Source organism: Phyllobates terribilis, unplaced genomic scaffold, assembly GCF_046119375.1.
Source record: "Phyllobates terribilis strain yellow unplaced genomic scaffold, ASM4611937v1 Scaffold_9__5_contigs__length_417890890, whole genome shotgun sequence".
NCBI lineage: Eukaryota > Metazoa > Chordata > Amphibia > Anura > Dendrobatidae > Phyllobates > Phyllobates terribilis.
This window is the reverse complement of record NW_027362769.1, coordinates 207027042-207050093: the sequence shown is the minus strand read 5'-3', so window position 1 is coordinate 207050093 and position 23052 is coordinate 207027042. Positions and strand designations below refer to the sequence as shown.

At 45.0% G+C, this 23052-nt stretch overlaps 1 long non-coding RNA gene across 1 annotated transcript; it reads left to right on the top strand.

Moving 5' to 3' along the window:
- Positions 1 to 525: 525 nt before the first annotated feature.
- LOC141160924 (uncharacterized) lies at positions 526 to 23042 on the top strand. Its single transcript, XR_012250576.1, has 3 exons — positions 526 to 617; positions 1493 to 1632; positions 22910 to 23042. It is a non-coding gene; the product is annotated as an uncharacterized lncRNA (long non-coding RNA).
- The last annotated feature ends 10 nt before the right edge of the window (positions 23043 to 23052 follow it).

Genomic DNA, 23052 nt, shown 5'->3' with positions numbered 1-23052 from the left:
TGAGTATGAGTGTTTATTTTTTTTTATTGTGCAGCCTTGTAGTGAGCTGGCCGGCTCTGGCTGTTCTGTGATAATAGAAATAGAGCCTGTTACAGAAATGATTACGCAGGATGGTGTTGCCACCTTGTGGCCAGAGGTTGCACCTGCGCAGGGTGTAATGACAGAGAAAAAGACTGAGCCTCCTGTGTCCCGCCCTAGAGAGTCACGTGACCAAAGTGGGAAGCAGGAAAAAGCGCGCGAAGAGTCTATTGTTGTCTGTGAAAAGAGCCAGGACTGTGTGCAGGCCCTCGTGTGTGACGCAGGAGAGACTCTCAACGTGATTTCTTTTATCTGACACCTTATCCTCAGAGCCTTCCCCAGCTTCTTCACTGCTGAGGGATACAGCTATTACACTCCCTGCTACTGGAGTGTGGACTACATAAGGGATCCACCAAAGCTGCTATCGGGATCAGAGAGACTGTAAGCGGGTCCTCTGGCGAGAGGCCGAAGCATTCCTTTCTTTCAGTGAAATTTGTTGTTCCTGTCTTCCTGTCTTCTTCGGCTGGGACCCCTTCCTGCAGAGACAGACAGGCCTGCGACGGGGGAGACATCCTTCTGGAGTAAAGGACTGGTAATGTGTGAGTAGGGACAGTGAGGGTCAGCTTATAAGTACACGTTATTACTGTGAACATTTACGGTTGTCATTTATTGTTTTTTTTTTGCTGTGTTAAAAATGTATACAAGTAAAGATATGGTTATCAAGATAGAGTCTGTGTGTGGGGATCTTGCTGGGCCAGATCACAGATACCACTGCGCGGCCTTCCCCGCGGTCACTTCAGCCTGATGGGGATTAGGGGACCATGCATATTTGGACAGGGATTAGGGGTGCCATGCATACCAGGACAGGGATTAGGGGTGCCATGCATACCAGGACAGGGATGAGGGGTGCTATGCATACCAGGATGGAGGGATGCTGGGCATACCAGGATGGGGATGGGGACCACATATAATAGGAAGGGGGATGGCATATATACCAGGATGGGGGATATTGTCAGAATTGGGGGATATTACCTCTATACCAGTGTCAGCAGAAGACCCCCTCCCCCTTAAAAGTGCATCATGACCACATTTTTTGCTTAAATTTTTATTTTTTTATTTTCCTCCTCTAAAACCTAGGTGCGTCTTATGGTCCGGTGAATCTTATAGTCCGAAAAATACGGTAAATGAATGTAATTAGATGAAATACTATTTTTGTTGCATGCAGCCACCACCAGGGGGAGCTGTTGACATGTGATTATGTACAGCTAGTGTTGGACCCAACCGCAGCAGTAGAAGTCTGTCTCCAGTGAGCGCCCTCTAGTGCCAGCTGTATATAGCTGTAGTGAACACATGCAGTGCTGGGTCTCAGAGCCGTTGCTACCTTCTTTTATGGTAGATTTGCATCTGATATTCATTGTAGAATTTGATGAATCTGCACTAATTGTGAATATATATTGCTCTCATTGTTTCCTAGATATGCTGAGCAAGTAGGTTATCTAATCGCTGGGATGAAGGACGTACAGGAAGCACAAATAGGAGACACTGTGCATTTACTGAAGCAGCCAGTGGAGCCTCTGCCTGGCTTTAAGCCTGCGAAACCCATGGTGTTTGCAGGTGAGTTGAACCCTAATACAAATTAAATGGTCGCTGTACTTGATCTCATTCGATAGATAATGTGCAAAATCCCTTTATAAAAATCAATTAAGTTGGAGTTACTTTTCAGGGGTTAGATAACATAAGTGTCGGCCGATAGAGTCAACCTTCTGTTCCGAGTGTAATTTGTCTCTAGCAGCAGAAACCCCCCTGTATGGATTACCGGAAGTGGGGCTTGGCCTTTGTCTCTCTGCCCCTGCCTGTCAAACTGTATATGCAGGCATAACAGAGATGCAGCCGTTCAGTTAATTGTAGGCATCTCATTAAGCAATGGCGGAAGCAATGCATGCTGAGTAATGAGAGAAAGGATGTCCCAGGACCTATAGTGCTGACAGAATGCTGATAACGAGGTATCGTCCACTCCAAAAGAGTGGATGGCAAGTTACAGAGCATGTGTATTGGTACTGTTCCAGGACCCACTGTTTTATCTACAGTCCATTTAGAATCAAAACTCTGTTCTACATAATACTGTACATGGAACAGAGTATTATGCCAATGTAACCGCAACACACATCGAAGTCAAAATCTAGGCAGAATTACACCTACAGCCCCCTCAGACTATGCAAAACACCAATTGAGCTTTAACAACTTCAGCTCAAGTGCTCAAAAACTGTGTAACGGGGTCATAAAGCTATTGTACAGTATGCAGTATATATTTTATTAGCGTAGTATTAAACCCTGTATTACAAAAGCACTTAGTTCAAGATTCAGCCTCCAGATGGAGTGACATCAGAGAGTAGACACATCTGCAAGAGCGTCCTCAACAATGAATGTATAGTCAATCACATGGACTATACGTGTAATGTATTAGTACAACAGTATAACGAGTGTTGTGTAGAGATGAGCGAACCCGAACTGTAAAGTTTGGGGTTCATACCGGACACCTAGTGTCCAATGCTGAACTCCGAACACTGACAAGTCCGTTTTAAGAGAGAGAGACCCCCTAGCCCTTACTACGACCATTTTACAGCAGCAAAGTTCGTGTCGCCGAGGGGGCGTGGCTATCAGAGGAAGGAGAAGGACGCATGGTTGAGAGCTCCACAAGTAATCCCTCATCATCTCTGCAAATAAGCAGGTTTAGCCTCTTAAACAGCACCTAGACAATCCTAGGGAGAAGCCGCGTAACCTGGACACCCTCTTTTGTGGACTGTCTCACCGGAGAAAACACCGGACCCTTGCTTCCTACTTGTAGACCTGAAGCCATACTGAGGCCTTCCTGAGGACTCGCGCCTGAGCTCGCCCGTGCATCTACTGGGACCACGGAGAGGAGATGCAGCTACACCGCAGGTCGCTGCCGGCACAACCCGGCGAGGATCACCCTGAGGCCCTGGAGAGCGGGAGGAGGAGTGAGGTGAGCAGAGGCAGTCGGAGCTGCGAGCCACCGCTTGTGCTGAGACCGACGGTCGGACCGTGTCGCTATTGCTCTCTCCCCCTCGGCCATACCACTCCACTCACCGCGCCAACAGCCTTCACCGTCCCCGCCAGCATTGCTGGTCCGAAGAGTCACGCACCCTTAAACTTGGGCAGCCGCTGGTGATGCGGCCATTGGCGTACAGCTGGGAGTGAGGACGCGGTGCCACAGGACACCACCATCTTGCTCCGCCTGGAGTCCGTACCAACGCCTGTATTATAAAAGGTATTAATAACGCACTGCGGACTCACGGGTAACCCCCCAGCTCTGCGCTCCGTGGGTCCCTCAGGAGAGACCTGTGCAGGCCGGCCCTGCTTACAGGAGAAGCCTTCCCGGTAAACACCAGTGAGCATCTGTGTGTGACAGGAGGAAGGAATTAGAGGAACCACTGAGGTGTTGTGCAGGGGCTTACCTGCAGCTATAAGGATCTCCATCGCCTCACCTCAGCCGCTGCTTTTCTTCTCCTCTCCTCGTGTTTCTCCTCTCCTCTCCTCGTGTTTGTCCTCTCCTCGTGTTTCTCCTCTCCTCTCCTCGTGTTTCTACTCTCCTCTCCTCGTGTTTATCCTCTCCTCGTCTTTCTCCTCTCCTCGTGTTTCTCCTCTCCTTGTGTTTCTCCTCTCCTCTCCTTGTGTTTCTCCTCTCCTCTCCTCTCCTTGTGTTTCTCCTCTCCTTGTGTTTCTCCTCTCCTCTCCTTGTGTTTCTTCTCTCCTTGTGTTTCTCCTCTCCTTGTGTTTCTCCTCTCCTCGTGTTTCTCCTCTCCTCGTGTTCCGCCTCTCCTTTTTCCTCTCCTCTCTCCTCTCCTTTTTCCTCTCCTCTCTCCTCTCCTTTTTCCTCTCCTCTCTCATCTCCTTTTTCCTCTCCTCTCCTTTTTCCTCTCCTCTCTTTGTTTCTCCTCTCCTTTCCTCTCCTCACGTTTCTTCTCTCCTTTCCTCTCCTCGTGTTTCTCCTTTCCTCTCCTCGTGTTTCTCCTTTCCTCTCCTCGTGTTTCTCCTTTCTTCTCCTCGTGTTTCTCCTCTCCTCTCCTCGTGTTTCTCCTCTACTCTCCTCGTGTTTCTCCTCTCATCTCCTTGTGTTTCTCATCTCCTTGTGTTTCTCATCTCCTTGTGTTTCTAATCTCCTTGTGTTTCTCATCTCCTTGTGTTTCTCCTCTCCTCTCCTCCTGTTTCTCTTCTCCTCGTGTTTCTCCTCTCCTCGTGTTTCTCCTCTCCTCGTGTCTCTCCTCTCCTCGTGTTTCTCCTCTCCTTGTGTCTCTCCTCTCCTTGTGTTTCTCCTCTCCTTGTGTTTCGCCTCTCCTTGTGTTTCTCCTCTCCTTGTGTTTCTCCTCTCCTCTCCTTGTGTTTCTCCTCTCCTCGTGTTTCTCCTCTCCTTGTGTTTCTCCTCTCCTCTCCTTGTGTTTCTCCTCTCCTCTCCTCGTGTTTCTCCTCTCCTCGTGTTTCTCCTCTCCTCTCCTCGTGTCTCTCCTCGTGTTTCTCCTCTCCTCGTGTTTCTCCTCTCCTCTCCTCGTGTTTCTCCTCTCCTTGTGTTTCTCCTCTCCTCTCCTTGTGTTTCTCCTCTCCTCTCCTCGTGTTTCTCCTCTCCTCGTGTTTCTCCTCTCCTCTCCTCGTGTCTCTCCTCGTGTTTCTCCTCTCCTCGTGTTTCTCCTCTCCTCTCCTCGTGTTTCTCCTCTCCTCGTGTTTCTCCTCTCCTCTCCTCATGTTTCTCCTCTCCTCGTGTTTCTCCTCTCCTCGTGTTTCTCCTCTCCTCGTGTTTCTCCTCTCCTTGTGTTTCTCCTCTCCTCTCCTCATGTTTCTCTTCTCCTCATGTTTCTCCTCTCCTCGTGTTTCTCCTCTCCTCGTGTCTCTCCTCTCCTCGTGTTTCTCCTCTCCTTGTGTCTCTCCTCTCCTTGTGTTTCTCCTCTCCTTGTGTTTCGCCTCTCCTTGTGTTTCTCCTCTCCTTGTGTTTCTCCTCTCCTCTCCTTGTGTTTCTCCTCTCCTCGTGTTTCTCCTCTCCTCGTGTTTCTCCTCTCCTTGTGTTTCTCCTCTCCTTGTGTTTCTCCTCTCCTCTCCTCGTGTTTCTCCTCTCCTCGTGTTTCTCCTCTCCTCTCCTCGTGTCTCTCCTCGTGTTTCTCCTCTCCTCGTGTTTCTCCTCTCCTCGTGTTTCTCCTCTCCTCTCCTCGTGTTTCTCCTCTCCTCGTGTTTCTCCTCTCCTCTCCTCGTGTTTCTCCTCTCCTCGTGTTTCTCCTCTCCTCGTGTTTCTCCTCTCCTTATGTTTCTCCTCTCCTCTCCTCATGTTTCTCCTCTCCTCATGTTTCTCCTCTCGTGTTTCTCCTCTCCTCGTGTTTCTCCTCTCCTCGTGTTTCTCCTCTTCTCATGTTTCTCCTCTCCTCGTGTTTCTCCTCTCCTCGTGTTTCTCCTCTCCTTGTGTTTCTCCTCTTCTCGTGTTTCTCCTCTTCTCATGTTTCTCCTCTTCTCGTGTTTCTCCTCTCCTCGTGTTTCTCCTCTCCTTGTGTTTCTCCTCTCCTTGTGTTTCTCCTCTCCTTGTGTTTCTCCTCTCCTTGTGTTTCTCCTCTCCTCGTGTTTCTCCTCTCCTCTCCTTGTGTTTCTCCTCTCCTCGTGTTTCTCTTCTCCTCGTGTTTCTCCTCTCCTTTCCTCGTGTTTCTCTTCTCGTGTTTCTCCTCACCTCTCCTCGTGTTTCTCCTCTCCTCTCCTTGTGTTTCTCCTCACCTCTCCTGGTGTTTCTCCTCTCCTGGTGTTTCTCCTTTCCTCGTGTTTCTCCTCTCCTCGTGTTTCTCCTCTCCTCGTGTTTCTCCTCTCCTTGTGTTTCTCCTCTCCTCTCCTTGTGTTTCTCCTCTCCTCGTGTTTCTCCTCTCCTCGTGTTTCTCCTCTCCTCGTGTTCTCCTCTCCTCGTGTTTCTCCTCTCCTCTCCTTTTTCCTCTCCTCTCTCCTCTCCTTTTTCCTCTCCTCTCTCCTCTCCTTTTTCCTCTCATCTCCTTTTTCCTCTCCTCTCCTTTCTCCTCTCCAACTTTTTCCTCTCCTCCTTTTTCCTCTCCTTTCTTTGTTTCTCCTCTCCGTTCCTCTCCTAATGTTTCTCCTCTCCTTTCCTCTCCTCGTGTTTCTCCTCTCCTCGTGTTTCTCCTCTCCTCTCCTTGTGTTTCTCCTTTCCTCTCCTTGTGTTTCTCCTTTCCTCGTGTTTCTCCTCTCCTCGTGTTTCTCCTTTCCTCGTGCTTCTCTTCTCCTCGTGCTTCTCTTCTCCTCGTGTTTCTGCTCTCCTCGTGTTTCTCCTCTCCTCTCCTTTTTCCTCTCCTCTCTTCTCCTTTTTCCTCTCCTCTCCTTTTTCCTCTCCTCTCCTCTCCTTTTTCCTCTCCTCTCCTCTCCTTTTTCCTCTCCTCTCCTTTTTCCTCTCCTCTCCATTTTCCTCTCCTCTCCTCTCCTTTTACCTCTTTTACACAGAATGCAGACTACCGTGCAGGAAACTGGAGTGAATAATGTCCTCCTCTCCCTATAAATTACGCTTAGGCTATGTTCTCACTGGTGCTATCGGCTTCCATTGGAGATTTAAGCTTTTTGGTAGTTTTGATGCTGTATAGTTAGTCACAAAGTTACCTGAGACGTAATAAATAGCATTAAAGCTGCAGTCATTTTTTTATAATAAAAATATATATATATATACACACACTGATCAAAAAAATAAAAGGAACACTTAAACAACAGAATATAACTCCAAGTAAATCAAACTTCTGTGAAATCAAACTGTCCACTTAGGAAGCAACACTGATTGACAATCAATTTCACATGCTGTTGTGCAAATGGAATAGACAATAGATGGGAATTATTGGCAATTATCAAGACACCCTCAATAAAGGAGTGGTTCTGCAGGTGGGGACCACAGACCACATCTCAGTACCAGTGCTTTCTGGCTGATGTTTTGGTCACTTTTGAATGTTGGTTGTGCTTTCACACTCGTGGTAGCATGAGACGGACTCTACATAGTTTGTAAAGCCGAATAAAGACTTGCGTCCATCAAGTTCGACCTGTTAGTTCTGTAATTGCTAAAGTTGATCCAGAGGAGGGCAAAAACCCCAAATGATTTGGCCAATCTTCACCTGAGGAAAAATTCCCTCCCGACTCTGAAACCAGCAGTCAGAATAAATCCCTGTATCAACCTACTATTTTATTTTATTTTTAAGTATATGCTGAAATCTGCCTGGTATCTAGAAATGCATCCAGTCCCCGCTTGAACTGGTGTAGTGAATCTGACATTACCGTCTCCTCACTCAGTGAATTCCATATTCTCACTGCTCTTACCGTAAAGAACCCCTTCCTATGCTGGTGCTGAAACCTTTTCTCTTCCAGTCTTAGTGAGTGCCCTCTTGTTACCGTAATATCCCTCCTTTTGAACAAATCCCTGGCAAGATCTCTATACTGTCCCCTAACATATTTGTACACATTTATTATGTCCCCCCTCAACCTTCTCTTTTCCAGGCTGAATAGTTCTAGTTTTGCCAACCTCTCTGGGTATTGCAGTCCCTCCATTCCCTTTATTAATTTTGTTGCTCTCCTTTGTACCTTTTCAAGCTCATTTATATCCTTTCTATATATTGGGGCCCATAACTGAGCACAGTATTCCAAGTGTGGTCTGACCAGTGCTTTGTACAGTGGAAGAACAATGTTCTCATCCTTTGCAGCTATACCTCTTCTGATACATCCCATTACCCTGTTTGCCCTTACAGCAGCGGCCTGACTTTGGGCACTCCAATTTAGTTTGCTATCAATCAAGATGCCCAAGTCCTTCTCCATCTCTGAATTCCCCAATGATTTCCCATTCAGTGAGTACTGGTGACTTCCATTTTTCCTTCCCATATGTATGACCTTACATTTCTCCTCGTTAAACCTCATTTGCATTTAATGCTCCACCTACCCAGCTTATCCAAATCCCTCTGTAGGTCTGCACTGTCCTCTTTTGTATTAATTGTTTTACATAACTTTGTGTCATCTGCAAATATTGATATTTTACTATTTATCCCGTTGACTATGTCGTTAATAAAGATATTAAATAACATTGGGCCTAGTACAGACCCCTGTGGTACCCCACTAGTGACGCTTACCCAATCTGAGTATATTCCATTTATAACCACCCTCTGCCTTCTATCCTTTAGCCAGTTAGCTACCCACTTGCAGACATTTTCCCCCAGCCCCAACATTCTCATTTTGTATACCAACCTATTATGTGGCACGCTATCGAACGCTTTTGAGAAGTCGAGATACATGACATCCACTGGTTCCCATTGATCTAATCGAGAGCTAACCTCCTCGTAGAAGTCAATCAGGTTTGTTTGGCAGGAGCGATTCCTCATGAATCCATGTTGGTTCGGGATTAAAAGATTATTAGCATCAAGATGCTCCGTAATCGCCTCTTTAATGAAGCTTTCAAAAATTTTGCCCACAACGGACGTCAGACTCACCGGCCGATAGTTTCCGGCGTCACTTTTCGCTCCCTTTTTGAATATTGGCACCACATTCGCCTGTCGCCAATCAAGTGGCACAGACCCAGTCTCAACAGAGTCCTTAAATATAAGATATAACGGTCTGTCTATCACATTACTTAGTTCCCTTAGTACCCGTGGGTGTATGCCATCAGGTCCTGGTGATTTGTTTATTTTAATGTTACTGAGGCGTTTCTGTACCCCAGCTTGGGTTAGATTTGTCATACTTAGTGGAGGATTAAGCTTGTCACTTCTCATTTCTCCTGTTAGTTCAATTTCCTTTGTGAAAGTTGTCAAAAAAAAATTATTTAATAGATTAGCTTTATCCTCATCTTTCTCTATGATTTTGCCTTCCTCACATTTTATCGGTCCAATATTATCCGATTTAATCCTTTTACTATTTATATACGTAAAGAACAGTTTGGGATTTGATCTACTTTCCCTAGCAATACGTCTCTCTGTTTCCTCCTTCGCTATTTTTATTTGTTTTTTACAGGTTCTCGTTTTTTCCTTGTAACACATTAGTGCCTCCTTACTGTTTTCCTGTTTTAATCTCTTGAATGCCTCTTTTTTGCTATTTAACGCCCCTTTTACGTTCTTGTTCAACCATATTGGTTTCCTCTTATTTCTGGCCCTTTTATTCCCATACGGTATATACCTTTCGCACTGAGTATTCAGAATTCTTTTGAAGGTTTCCCATTTACTATTCGTATTCCTTTGATTAAGAACTTTGTCCCAGTCAATAAGTTGAAGGTTTTCTTTCATCTGATCAAACTTCGCCCTCCTAAAGTTTAATGTTTTTGCTGTTCCCTTATTGATAACCCTACTGAAGGGCATTTTGAAGTCGATAATATTATGGTCGCTATTACCTAGGTGCCCCCCTATCTGTACCTCAGTTATTCTATCAGGCCTATTAGTCAATATTAAGTCCAACACGGCCTTCCCTCTCGTTGGTTCCTGCACTAGTTGGGAGAGATAATTATCCTTAATATTTGTCAAGAACCTTTTTCCTTTCTGAGATCTACAGGTTTCTGTTTCCCAGTCAATATCCGGGTAGTTGAAATCCCCCATTACAATCACTTCATTATGTTTTGCTACTTTGTCTATTTGTCCTAAGAGCAGATTCTCATTCTCCTCTGTTATATTTGGTGGCTTATAGCAGACCCCCAGTAATATTTTATTATTATTTTTAGTTCCCTCTATCTCTACCCACATGGACTCGGCCCCCTCTTCTCCCTCTCCTATATCTTCCCTTAGTCTGGGTTTTAGACATGACTTTACATATAAGCAGACTCCTCCGCCTTTCCCCTGTTTCTGGTCCCTTCTAAATAAACTATAATCTAATAAATTTACCGCCCAGTCGTAGCTATCGTCTAGCCAAGTCTCTGTTATACCTACGATGTCATACCTCTCCTCCGATATAAGCTCCTGCAGCTCATCCGCCTTATTGGTCAGGCTTCTTGCGTTGGTCAGCATGCAAGATAAAACTTTGGGGTTATTTAGCATCCTATTCTTCTCTAACGATCTAACTGTACTATCCCCACCCCCCTCTCCACCCTCATTATATTCACTTCTCCCCTTCCCCCTTGCTTGCCTCACATCCCACCTATTTCCTTGGTTCCCCCACCGTCTCTAGTTTAAAAACTCCTCCAACCTATTAGCCATCTTCTTCCCCAGCACCGCTGCACCCTCCCCATTGAGGTGCAGCCCGTCCCTACGGTAGAAAAAAGAGAGGGGTCGCTCACTGGTCTATTCGGGTGCTCTGAAGAAAAAAGTAATCTCAATTGCAAAAAGAACTTCGGCACTCCATACATGAAAATATAAGAAATATTGTATCTGGACTAATGTCACTTTGAAAAATGAAGGTTTTTTGCGCATAATTTGGCCAATTTATGTGTGCCCATCAACCACGACAAGGTCACCTTCGTATGATGGGAAACTACGCTACACTACCACTGGATATGCCACTCTTGGGCTGTAAGCCTGTATGGACAATATGTCTCTGCTTGGGCTTTTAACCTACAATGTATGGGCTGGTAGAGCTAGTTAAAACCACCTGTGACTGAATGGGAGGGACACATGGTCAGAAAAAAGGCTGTCAAACTTCTAATAGTGTGAACACGTACCTGCTGCAATGCTCCAGGAGCGGGATCCCAAAAATGATTAATAGAAAAAAGAGAGGGGTCGCTCACTGGTCTGTTCGGGTGCTCTGAAGAAAAAAGTAATCTCAATTGCAAAAAGAACTTCGGCACTCCATACATGAAAATATAAGAAATATTGTATCTGGACTAATGTCACTTTGAAAAATGAAGGTTTTTTGCGCATAATTTGGCCAATTTATGTGTGCCCATCAACCACGACAAGGTCACCTTCGTATGATGGGAAACTACGCTACACTACCACTGGATATGCCACTCTTGGGCTGTAAGCCTGTATGGACAATATGTCTCTGCTTGGGCTTTTAACCTACAATGTATGGGCTGGTAGAGCTAGTTAAAACCACCTGTGACTGAATGGGAGGGACACATGGTCAGAAAAAAGGCTGTCAAACTTCTAATAGTGTGAACACGTACCTGCTGCAATGCTCCAGGAGCGGGATCCCAAAAATGATTAATAGAAAAAAGAGAGGGGTCGCTCACTGGTCTATTCGGGTGCTCTGAAGAAAAAAGTAATCTCAATTGCAAAAAGAACTTCGGCACTCCATACATGAAAATATAAGAAATATTGTATCTAGACTAATGTCACTTTGAAAAATGAAGGTTTTTTGCGCATAATTTGGCCAATTTATGTGTGCCCATCAACCACGACAAGGTCACCTTCGTATGATGAGAAACTACGCTACACTACCACTGGATATGCCACTCTTGGGCTGTAAGCCTGTATGGACAATATGTCTCTGCTTGGGCTTTTAACCTACAATGTATGGGCTGGTAGAGCTAGTTAAAACCACCTGTGACTGAATGGGAGGGACACATGGTCAGAAAAAAGGCTGTCAAACTTCTAATAGTGTGAACACGTACCTGCTGCAATGCTCCAGGAGCGGGATCCCAAAAATGATTAATAGAAAAAAGAGAGGGGTCGCTCACTGGTCTATTCGGGTGCTCTGAAGAAAAAAGTAATCTCAATTGCAAAAAGAACTTCGGCACTCCATACATGAAAATATAAGAAATATTGTATCTGGACTAATGTCACTTTGAAAAATGAAGGTTTTTTGCGCATAATTTGGCCAATTTATGTGTGCCCATCAACCACGACAAGGTCACCTTCGTATGATGGGAAACTACGCTACACTACCACTGGATATGCCACTCTTGGGCTGTAAGCCTGTATGGACAATATGTCTCTGCTTGGGCTTTTAACCTACAATGTATGGGCTGGTAGAGCTAGTTAAAACCACCTGTGACTGAATGGGAGGGACACATGGTCAGAAAAAAGGCTGTCAAACTTCTAATAGTGTGAACACGTACCTGCTGCAATGCTCCAGGAGCGGGATCCAAAAAATGATTAATAGAAAAAAGAGAGGGGTCGCTCACTGGTCTATTCGGGTGCTCTGAAGTAAAAAGTAATCTCAATTGCAAAAAGAACTTCGGCACTCCATACATGAAAATATAAGAAATATTGTATCTGGACTAATGTCACTTTGAAAAATGAAGGTTTTTTGCGCGTAGTTTCCCATCATACGAAGGTGACCTATTAGAAGTTTGACAGCCTTTTTTCTGACCATGTGTCCCTCCCATTCAGTCACAGGTGGTTTTAACTAGCTCTACCAGCCCATACATTGTAGGTTAAAAGCCCAAGCAGAGACATATTGTCCATACAGGCTTACAGCCCAAGAGTGGCATATCCAGTGGTAGTGTAGCGTAGTTTCCCATCATACGAAGGTGACCTTGTCGTGGTTGATGGGCACACATAAATTGGCCAAATTATGCGCAAAAAACCTTCATTTTTCAAAGTGACATTAGTCCAGATACAATATTTCTTATATTTTCATGTATGGAGTGCCGAAGTTCTTTTTGCAATTGAGATTACTTTTTTCTTCAGAGCACCCGAATAGACCATTGAGCGACCCCTCTCTTTTTTCTATTAATCATTTTTGGGATCCCGCTCCTGGAGCATTGCAGCAGGTACGTGTTCACACTATTAGAAGTTTGACAGCCTTTTTTCTGACCATGTGTCCCTCCCATTCAGTCACAGGTGGTTTTAACTAGCTCTACCAGCCCATACATTGTAGGTTAAAAGCCCAAGCAGAGACATATTGTCCATACAGGCTTACAGCCCAAGAGTGGCATATCCAGTGGTAGTGTAGCGTAGTTTCCCATCATACGAAGGTGACCTTGTCATGGTTGATGGGCACACATAAATTGGCCAAATTATGCGCAAAAAAACTTCATTTTTCAAAGTGACATTAGTCCAGATACAATATTTCTTATATTTTCATGTATGGAGTGCCGACGTCCCTACGATAGAGCCTGTAGCCGACCGCGAAGTCGGCCCAGTTCTCCATGAACCCAAACCCTTCTGCCTTGCACCAACTCTTTAGCCACTTATTCACCTCCCTAACTTCCCGTTGGCGCTCCTGTGTGGCTCGCGGGATTGGTAGTATTTCTGAGAAAACTACCTTGGAGGTCCTTGCCCTAAGCTTCCTACCTAGGTCCCTGAAATCATTTTTAAGGACCCTCCATCTACCACTCACTTTGTCATTGGTGCTGATGTGGACCATGACCGCTGGGTCTTCGCCAGCCCCACCCAGTAACCTGTCAACCCGATCCGCGATGTGCCGGACTCGAGCGCCAGGGAGGCAGCACACCGTTCAGCGATCCCGGTCTTTGTGACAGATTGCCCTGTCTGTCCCCCTAATAATAGAGTCACCCACTACCAGAACCTGTCTTGCCTGCCCTACACTCCCCCCCCCCCCTCATTACTGGAGCATACACTCCCCCGGCGGTCAGAGGATCTGTCGTGCTCCAATAATGCCGGTTCTGAACCAGCCTTCCTATACTTCTTCCCTCTATCCCTCCTAACTGTTATCCAGCTCCCTGCCCGTTCAGCCTGCACTTCCCCTCTATGCTCCACCCCCAGTATTGACCCATTGAGTGTCTGCTCGGTGAGCAGCAAACTCCGTTCCATGTTGTCGATGCTCCTCAGTACCGCTATCTGAGCACTTAGATCCAGAATTTGGGCTTCCAAGTGCACGATATGCTCACATCTCTCGCAGCAGTATGGATCCTCGAGCAGTTGCTCACGGAATGCATACATTGCGCAAGATGTACACTGCACGGCTCCGGCCAAAATGGACGTCATTCTAAATATGGGGATACAGTCAGTATATATATACAAGTACAAAACACAATTATTTATATATAGGTGTATGGACGGGGATCAATTAGGGATGTGCAAGTGTATCAATTAGATATCGGCGGGGGATCAGTTAAGTATCAAGTATGGACGGGGGAATCAGATAAGTAGGTCAGGTGGATTAATTAAGTAAAAAGTAAAGTAAAGAAAGAATGAAATACAGTCAGGAATTCAGTCCTAAGTCCTCCCTTCCAAACTCCCTGAATCCAAAGTCACTGAAAAACAAGTCACACACTTACTTTCGTTCGCACTTACGCTCCGGACACACGCAGCTCGTTCACACTCGCAAACTAAGAGATTTAAAGAGTTTTTTTTTTTTTTTTTTCTTCCTTTTCCAGCAATGTACCCTTCACCTCAATGCACTTCCACAGAAGTTGCTCAGCTAGTGCAGCTCATCCAGGATGGCACATCAGTGCGAGCTGTGGCAAGAAGGTTTGCTGTGTCTGTCAGCGTAGTGTCCAGAGGCTGGAGGCGCTACCAGGAGACAAGCCAGTACACCAGGAGAAGTGGAGGGGGCCGTAGGGGGCAACAACCCAGCAGCAGGACTGCTACCTCAGTCTTTGTGCAATGAGGAACAGGAGAAGCACTGCCAGAGCCCTGCAAAATGACCTCCAGCAGGCCACAAATGTGCATGTGTATGCAAAAACGGTTAGAAACCGACTCCATGAGGGTTGTATGAGGGCCCGACGTCCACAGATGGGGGTTGTGCTCACAGCCCAACACCGTGCAGGAAGCTTGGCATTTGCGACAGAACACCAGGATTGGCAAAGTCGCCACTAGCTCCCTGTGCTCTTCACAGATGAAAGCAGGTTCACACTGAGCACATGTGACAGACGTGATAGAGTCTGGAGACGTCGTGGAGATCGATCTGGTGCCTGCAACATCCTTCAGCATGACCTGTTTGTCAGTGGGTCAGTAATGGTGTGGGGTGGCATTTCTTTGGAGGGCCGCACAACCCTCCATGTGCTCGCCAGAGGTAGCCTGATTTCCATTAGGTACCGAGATGAGATCCTCAGACCCCTTGTGAGACCATATGCTGGTGCGATTGGCCCTGGGTTCCTCCTAATGCAGGACAATGCCAGACCTCATGAGGCTGGAGTGTGTCAGCAGTTCCTGCAAGATGAAGGCACTGAAGCTATGGACTGGCCCGCCTGTTCCCCAGAGCTGAATCCGATTGAGCACATCTGGGACATCATGTCTCGCTCCATCCACCAACATCACATTACACCATAGACTGTCCAGGAGTTGGCGGATGCTTTAGTCAAGGTCTGAGAGGAGATCTCACAGGAGACCATCCGCAACCTCATCAGGAGCATGCCCAGGCGTTGTAGGGAGGTCATACAGGCACGTGGAGGCCACACACAATACTGAGCCTCATTTTGACTTGTTTTAAGGACATTATATCAAAGTTGGATCAGCCTGTAGTGTGTTTTTCCACTTTCATTTTGGGGGTGACTCCAAATCCATTCCTTCATTGGTTAATAAATTTGTTTTCCATTGATGATTTTTGTGCGATTTTGCTGTCAGCACACTTTATGGGGCAATGAAAGAGGAACCTAGGACGTCAACAGGAGGAAAATTACTATGTAAAGGCTAAAGGTTGTGAGATCTGCTCTTCTGTGACCCTGACAATTATTTACCTTTTTTTGGGTGGGTGTAGAGGGGGGGCCCGATTAGAACTTCTGCTATGGGGCCCCATGATTCCTATGTACGCCTCTGCCTGTCAGGTTTAATAAGTGGGATTTCTTGCCTTATAAATGGGGTTGGGACCAACAGTTGTGTTGTGCAGAAGTCAGGTGGATACACAGCTGATAGTCCTACTGAATAGACTGTTAGCTGCTTTTTGCTTGCCATAATACAAATTCTAAGTAAAGAAAAACGAGTGGCCATCATTACTTTAAGAAATGAAGGTCAGTCGGTGCGAAAAATTGGGAAAACTTTGAAAGTGTCCCCAAGTGCAGTTGCAAAAACCATCAAGCGCTACAAAGAAACTGGCTCACATGAGGACCGCCCCAGGAAAGGAAGACCAAGAGTCACCTCTGCTTCTGAGGATAAGTTTATCCGAGTCACCAGCCTCAGAAATCGCAGGTTAACAGCAGCTCAGATTAGAGACCAGATCAATGCCAGACAGAGTTCTCGCAGCAGACACATCTCTTCAACAGCTGTTAAGAGGAGACTTTGTGCAGCAGGCCTTCATGGTAAAATAGCTGCTTGGAAACCACTACTAAGGACAGGCAACAAGCAGAAGAGACTTGTTTAGGCTAAAGAACACAAGGAATGGACATTAGACCAGTGGAAATCTATGCTTTGGTCTGATGAGTCCAAATTTGAGATCTTTGATACCAACCACCGTGTTTTTGTGTGACGCAGAAAAGGTGAACGGATGGACTCTACATGCCTGGTTCCCACCGTGAAGCATGGAGGAGGAGGTATGATGGTGTGGGGGTGCTTTGCTGGTGACACTGTTGGGGATTTATTCAAAATTGAAGGCATACTGAGCCAGCCTGGCTACCACAGCATCTTGCAGCTGCATGCTATTCCATCCGGTTTGCGTTTAGTTGGACCATCATTTATTTTTCAACAGGACGATGACTCCAAACACACCTCCAGGCTGTGTAAGGGCTATTTGACCAAGAAGGAGAGTGATGGGGTGCTACGCCAGATGACCTGGCCTCCACAGTCACTAGACCTGAACCCAATCGAGATGGTTTGGGGTGAGCTGGACCGCAGAGTGAAGGCAAAAGGGCGAACAAGTGCTAAGCATCTCTGGGAACTCCTTCAAGATTGTTGGAAGACCATTTCCAGTGACTACCTCTTGAAGCTCATCAAGAGAATGCCAAGAGTGTGCAAAGCAGTCATCAAAGCAAAAGGTGGCTACTTTGAAGAACCTAGAATACGAGACATATTTTCAGTTGTTTCACACTTTTTTGTTAAGTATATAATTCCACATGTGTTAATTCATAGTTTTGATGCCTTCAGTGTGAATGTACAATTTTCATAGTCATGAAAATACAGAAAAATCTTTAAATGAGAAGGTGTGTCCAAACTTTTTGTCTGTACTGTATTTGTGGGAGAAACCCTAGTGGCAGCCTCATATTTCTGACATGGATCCTCTAGCACTATTTGTGAAACTGCGGCTCCCAGCATTTCTTGTTGAGAGACCGTCAGCCTGCTGGGACCTGTAGTTTCACTACAGCAGGAGTGTCACAAGCTGTGGACCTCTGCTCACTGCAGCACTGGTCGGCATTTTCAGCACGTGAACGTACGCTATGATTTCCGGAGACACAAGGGTGTAGATAATTTTATCAAACCCTTGACTGTAAGTTTGCTGAACCCTAAGTGGATTCTATTGTTACCACAGTTTCAGTTTTGGACCATTTAAGGGGAATTTAAAGGGTTCTGGCCACTGATTTTCCTTAAAGGGGATCAGTATCCCTGTATGTCTTTGTATATCCTTGATAAAGACCTATAACAGGTCGAAACGTTATGTGATGGCGGAATAAACTTTGTCTTTTGGAATTCATCACCCTGGACTGAAAGTGGTTTACTTACCTTTATACCCCTTAACAGGATGTCTTATTTTTGTGTTTTAGTCCCAAGATTGAAAAGGGCAGCCCTCTTAACCCCTTAACAACATCTGACGTACTAATACACGTCTGTGCCCTGGGACTTAAGAGCCAGACCCGTATTAGTACGTCATGGAGATCGCACGCGCACACAGGCTGTGCGGGCGCGATCGCCGCCGGCTGTCAGCTGATTGTCACAGCTGACACCCGATACTATGTGCAGGGAGCGGTCCTGCACCGCTCCCAGCACATTAACCCCCGCGATGCTGCGATCGAAGTTGATCGAAGTCGATCGCAGCATTGCGGGGGCAAGGGGAGGTGATCGCAGATACTCACCTCCTCTTCCGGCTTCCAGCGCTGTCTGCAAAGGCTTTCCGGGTGTTGCCATGACGACCCGATGTCGTCATGACAACATCCGGGTCACCAGACAGCAGGAAGATTGTTTGGACATGCGCAGTGCATCTCCAAACAATCTTCTCCCTTTCCAGCTCTGACAGCCTGCATGGCACAGGGATGGTGCTGCATTCCTGTGCCATGCAGGCGATCAGAATAAAAAAAGTGAAAGTCCCAGAGTGGGACAAAGTAAAAAAGTATATAAACTTTCAGAAAGTGGAAAAAAAAAAAAAAAATTGCAAAAATATAAAAAAATAAATAAAAAAAATAATCCACCAAAAATAAAAATATAATGTACCCATCAATAAATATTATTATAAAAAAACAAAAAAAAATACAATAAAAGTACATATATTTGGTATCGCCACGTCCGGAACAACCTGACCTATAAAACTGTTACATCTATATAGGTGCCTTGGGGGGTCTAATTTCCAAAATGGGGTCACTTGTGGGGGAGCTCCAATGTTTGGGCACAGAGGGACTCTCCAAATGCAACAACATGGTATCCGCTAACAAATTGTCGGCTCAAATTGTTAGCGGACACCATGTTGCGTTTGGAGAGCCCCTGTGTGCCCAAACATTGGAGCTCCCCCACAAGTGACCCCATTTTGGAAACTAGACCCCCCAAGGCACCTATGTAGATGCATAGTGAGCACTTGGAACCCCCAGGTGCTTCACAAATTGATTCATAAAAATGAAAAAGTGTTTTTTTTTTCACTTTTTCATTTTTATGAATCAATTTGTGAAGCACCTGGGGGTTTCAAGTGCTCACTATGCATCTAGATAGGTGCCTTGGGGGGTCTAGTTTCCAAAATGGGGTCACTTTTGGGGGAGCTCCAATGTTTGGGCACACAGGGGCTCTCCAAACACAACATGGCGTTCGCTAATTATTCAAGCAAATTTTACAATCAAAAAGTCAAATGGCGCTCCTTCCTTTCCGAGCCCTGAAGTGCGCCCAAACAGTGTTTTTTCCCCACATATTGGGTATCTTCGTGCCCAGGGGAAATTGCACAACAAATTTTGGGGTCCATTTTTTCTTGTTACCCCTGTGAAAATAAAAAAAATTGGGTCTAAAGTAACATTTTTGTGAAAAAAGTTAAATGTTCATTTTTTTCTTCCACATTCAAAAAATTCCTGTGAAGCACCTGAAGGGTTAATAAACTTCTTGAATGTGGTTTTGAGCACCATGAGGGGTGCAGTTTTTAGAATGGTGTCACTTTTGGGTATTTTCTGTCATAAAGACCTCTCAAAGTGACTTCAAATGTGATGTGGTCCCTAAAAAAATGGTTTTGTAAATTTTGTTGGAAAAATGAGAAATCGCTGGTCAACTTTTAACCCTTATAGCTCCCTAACAAAAAAAAATTTTGGTTCCAAAATTGAGCTGATGTAAAGTAGACATGTGGGAAATGTTATTTATTAACTCTTTTGTGTGACATATCTCTCTGATTTAAGGGCATAAAAATTCAAATTTTGAAAATTGAAAAATTTTCTAAATTTTCGCCAAATTTCCATTTTTTTCACAAATAAACTCAAGAGATATCGAAGAAATTTTACCACTATCATGAAGTACAATATGTCACGAAAAAACAGTCTCAGAATCAGGGGGATCCGTTGAAGCATTCCAGAGTAATTACCTCATAAAGTGACAGTGGTCAGAATTGTAAAAATTGGCCTGGTCATTAACGTGCAAACCACCCTCGGGGCTTAAGGGGTTAAAGCCCTGCTGCTTGACTCAACGTTTGATCACTACAGAGGCGTCGTAGCCAGCATCGCCCTGTGTGGAGGTGATGTGTGTAAAGGCAATAAAATCGTGTCTGCCCACTCTGGCATGTGCTATGAAGTCAATGAGGTTGGCATATTGACCCCAGCCGAAAAACTAATTTTTTTTTATAATTTTATTAGCCTTTCCCTCTGTCTTCACCAATCAGCCCTCTGTATTGATGATCAGATCAAAGATCTAGACAGGGATTGTCTCACGCTGCATCTCCTTCCTGATTGTATCACTGAGGAGACAGAAGCTGCCTCATCCCATTCTCCAAGAAATGCAGAACCCAATGCATCTGCTGTCCGTGATCCGCTTATTGTCAGAGGACATCATTAGGGACTGCATTTTCTCATTGCTTAAGAAATTGTTGGGGGATCCTGCTAATCGCTGAATAATAAAACTGCAGCACCGCTCCATTTAAAGCAGTGTTTCCCAAACTCCAGTCCTCATGGCCCCCAACAGGTCAGGTTTTCAGGATTTCCTCAGTATTACCCATGTGATGAAAGTATCATCAAAGAATCAGGAATTCTCTCACCTGTGCAATACTATGGAAATCCTGAAGACATGACCTGTGGGGGGCCGTGAGGACTGGAGTTTGGGAAACACTGATTTTAAAGGGACTGTCAGCACAGAATGACTGTTGAAACCAAGTACAAGCGCTCCGTGGATCACGGTGTGGGCCAATCATTTATATACACCTTCCCACCTGCTTGTTTTACCAATGTCTCCTTCCTTCTCTGGTTTTATGAAGCCAGAGCTGTCAATCAAAGAAGAGGAGGGTGTGGATAGAGGGAAAACAAGCAGGTGGGAAAGTGTATATAAATGATTGGCCCCGTCATGAAGCACCGAGAGTTGGGACTTAGTTTGAACAGTCCTTTTGTGCGGACAGTCCCTTTAGGTGGACGAGATCCAGATGCAGCTCATTTCACCGCGTAAGGCTGTGTGCCCACTGTGCATTTTTTAAGCATTTCCGCAGCGGTAATTCCATCGCAGAAACGCTTAAAAAACACTTGGTAGAAGGTCTGCAATGTTCCCCAATGATAATCCGCATGTGCTGTATACATGCTGCGGAAATTTCCGCTGCGGATTATGATTGCGGAAAAATCCGCAGCACTACCAATTATTTTGCGGACATGCAGCGTTTTTGCTGCCATTGACGTGCATTGAATCGCTTAATATCCGCATGACTACATGTGGATATTAAGCGATTCAATGTGCGGATGGTACCCGGGTCTGGTGAAGAGGAGACTGTCCTCCAGACCCGGGTACCATTAGTACCTGTAGAAAAAAAGAATTTAAAATAAAAAATAAACCTTATACTCACCTTCTGATGGCCCCCGGTCTCCTTAGTGATGTGTCCTGGCTCCCCAGAGGCTCGCGGTCTAAAAGGACCTTCCATGACGTCATTTAGTGATGTGACGGGTCGCATCGGATAAGGAGACCGGGGGCCATCGGAAGGTAAGTATAATATTTTTTTTTATTTTTTACCATTTTTATTCTTTTTTTTTTTAACTAACTTGGTCACACTATAATAAAATCCATGCCGATTGCATGGATTTATATAGTGTGACCAAGTTGTCAAGCACTTTTCCAAGTGATGCTAAAATCGCTTGGAAAGTGATTGACAACCCGCATGCGAAATCGCATGTGCAAAACGTGTGACAAACGCTTGTCCCTGGCCGAAAAAAAACACATGTAAAATCCGCATGCGTTTTTTCTGCCTGGGAGATGCAGAAGCGTTCAGGAAAAATCTGGAGCATTTCTGCATCGTGGGCACATAGTCTTAGAGTGCCGCTGTGCAGGCGAAGACAGCATCCCCCTCTTTCTGAGAATAAGTAGGCTTGAAGGGGTACGGCTCCCCATCAGTTATAAAGCCATGTGATGTCATCAATCATATGAGTGTTATGTGGCAATGGCATTGTCTTGACAGCTAAGGATCCTACTGAAGGCCTCCATGTCTTCCATGATTGTACAACTATGAAGCTCATCCCATAACTGGGTTTAATATCAGATTGGTAATTTTACTCTACACTGTAGCGGTAAAGAGATTGTATGTTTTCGGTGACCTGAGCCTGCAAAGTTAAATTCTCCCGTTATATCATTTTTGGCTTCACCACATCTGTTCGTGTTAAAACTAAAAAAAATATCTTGTATAAATCCAATCGAGTGGGTGATGGAATGAAAAAGATGAAACGTCAGAATCTCTGGATTTTTTTTGTTCACTTTGCCTCACCAAGAAAAGTAATAAAAAGAGATTAGAAAATATTTAAAAAAACTACAGCTCTAACTGCAAAAAAAAGCCCAGATACAACAAATCTACTGGAAAAAAAAAGTTTTATAGCTTTTAGAAGGCAAGGATAAAAAAAATTGTAAAAGTGAAGATTATCCCACATGCACTTTGTCACCCAAGGATCTGCATAAACTGCAGCCGGCCCATCTCAGCACCACTTCTTTTGTTTGTGCTTTTTCCTTATTGCTTTCTGTGCCTTTTTAAAAGGTTTTTTTCATCATTTTTTTAAAGTAATTTTTTCCAATATCCAAAGCATTTAAAATTGTGTACGGCCCTGTGCAGGATATAATAGATGGACATTTTAGCACACTAGGAATATTCTTTTAGTGCCACTAGATGGCGCTCTAATCCTGCGTCCAGTAGTGATGCTCCTGTCGGTGCTGCTTTCTATGAATATACCTGTATGTTTGGTGCCCAGGAGAGTGCAGAGCGAAAAGGGGATTCTGTTATTAAAGCAAATAAAATGTCAATATTGTGTTATGGAAAGTTCTGCAAATTAAAATACAATTTTGTGTTTTTTTTATTGCCATTCAGTACAAATCTGTTGTGGCCGCACGATGGTTCTCAGCTTGTTACAGTGCAATTAGCAGAGCTCTCTGATGTGGTATTTAGGCTCTGGGAAGTTATCAACATATATGTTGATGGATCCAAATTAGTTTTAGATCCAAAATTCAGTGTTGACTAATCTCACAGCATTTCTGACTTAAATGAATGTAACTTGATGAAATACTATTTTTGCTGCATGCAGCCACCACCAGGGGGAGCTGTTGACATGTGATTATGTACAGCTAGTGTTGGACCCAACCGCAGCAGTAGAAGTCTGTCTCCAGTGAGCGCCCTCTAGTGTCAGCTGTATATAGCTGTAGTGAACACATGCAATGCTGGGTCTCAGAGCCGTTGCTACCTTCTTTTATGGTAGATTTGCATCTGATATTCATTGTAGAATTTGATGAATCTGCACTAATTGTGAATATATATTGCTCTCATTGCTTCCTAGATATGCTGAGCAAGTAGGTTATCTAATAGCTGGGATGAAGGACGTACAGGAAGCACAAATAGGAGACTCTGTGCATTTACTGAAGCAGCCAGTGGAGCCTCTGCCTGGCATAAGCCTGCGAAACCCATGGTGTTTGCAGGTGA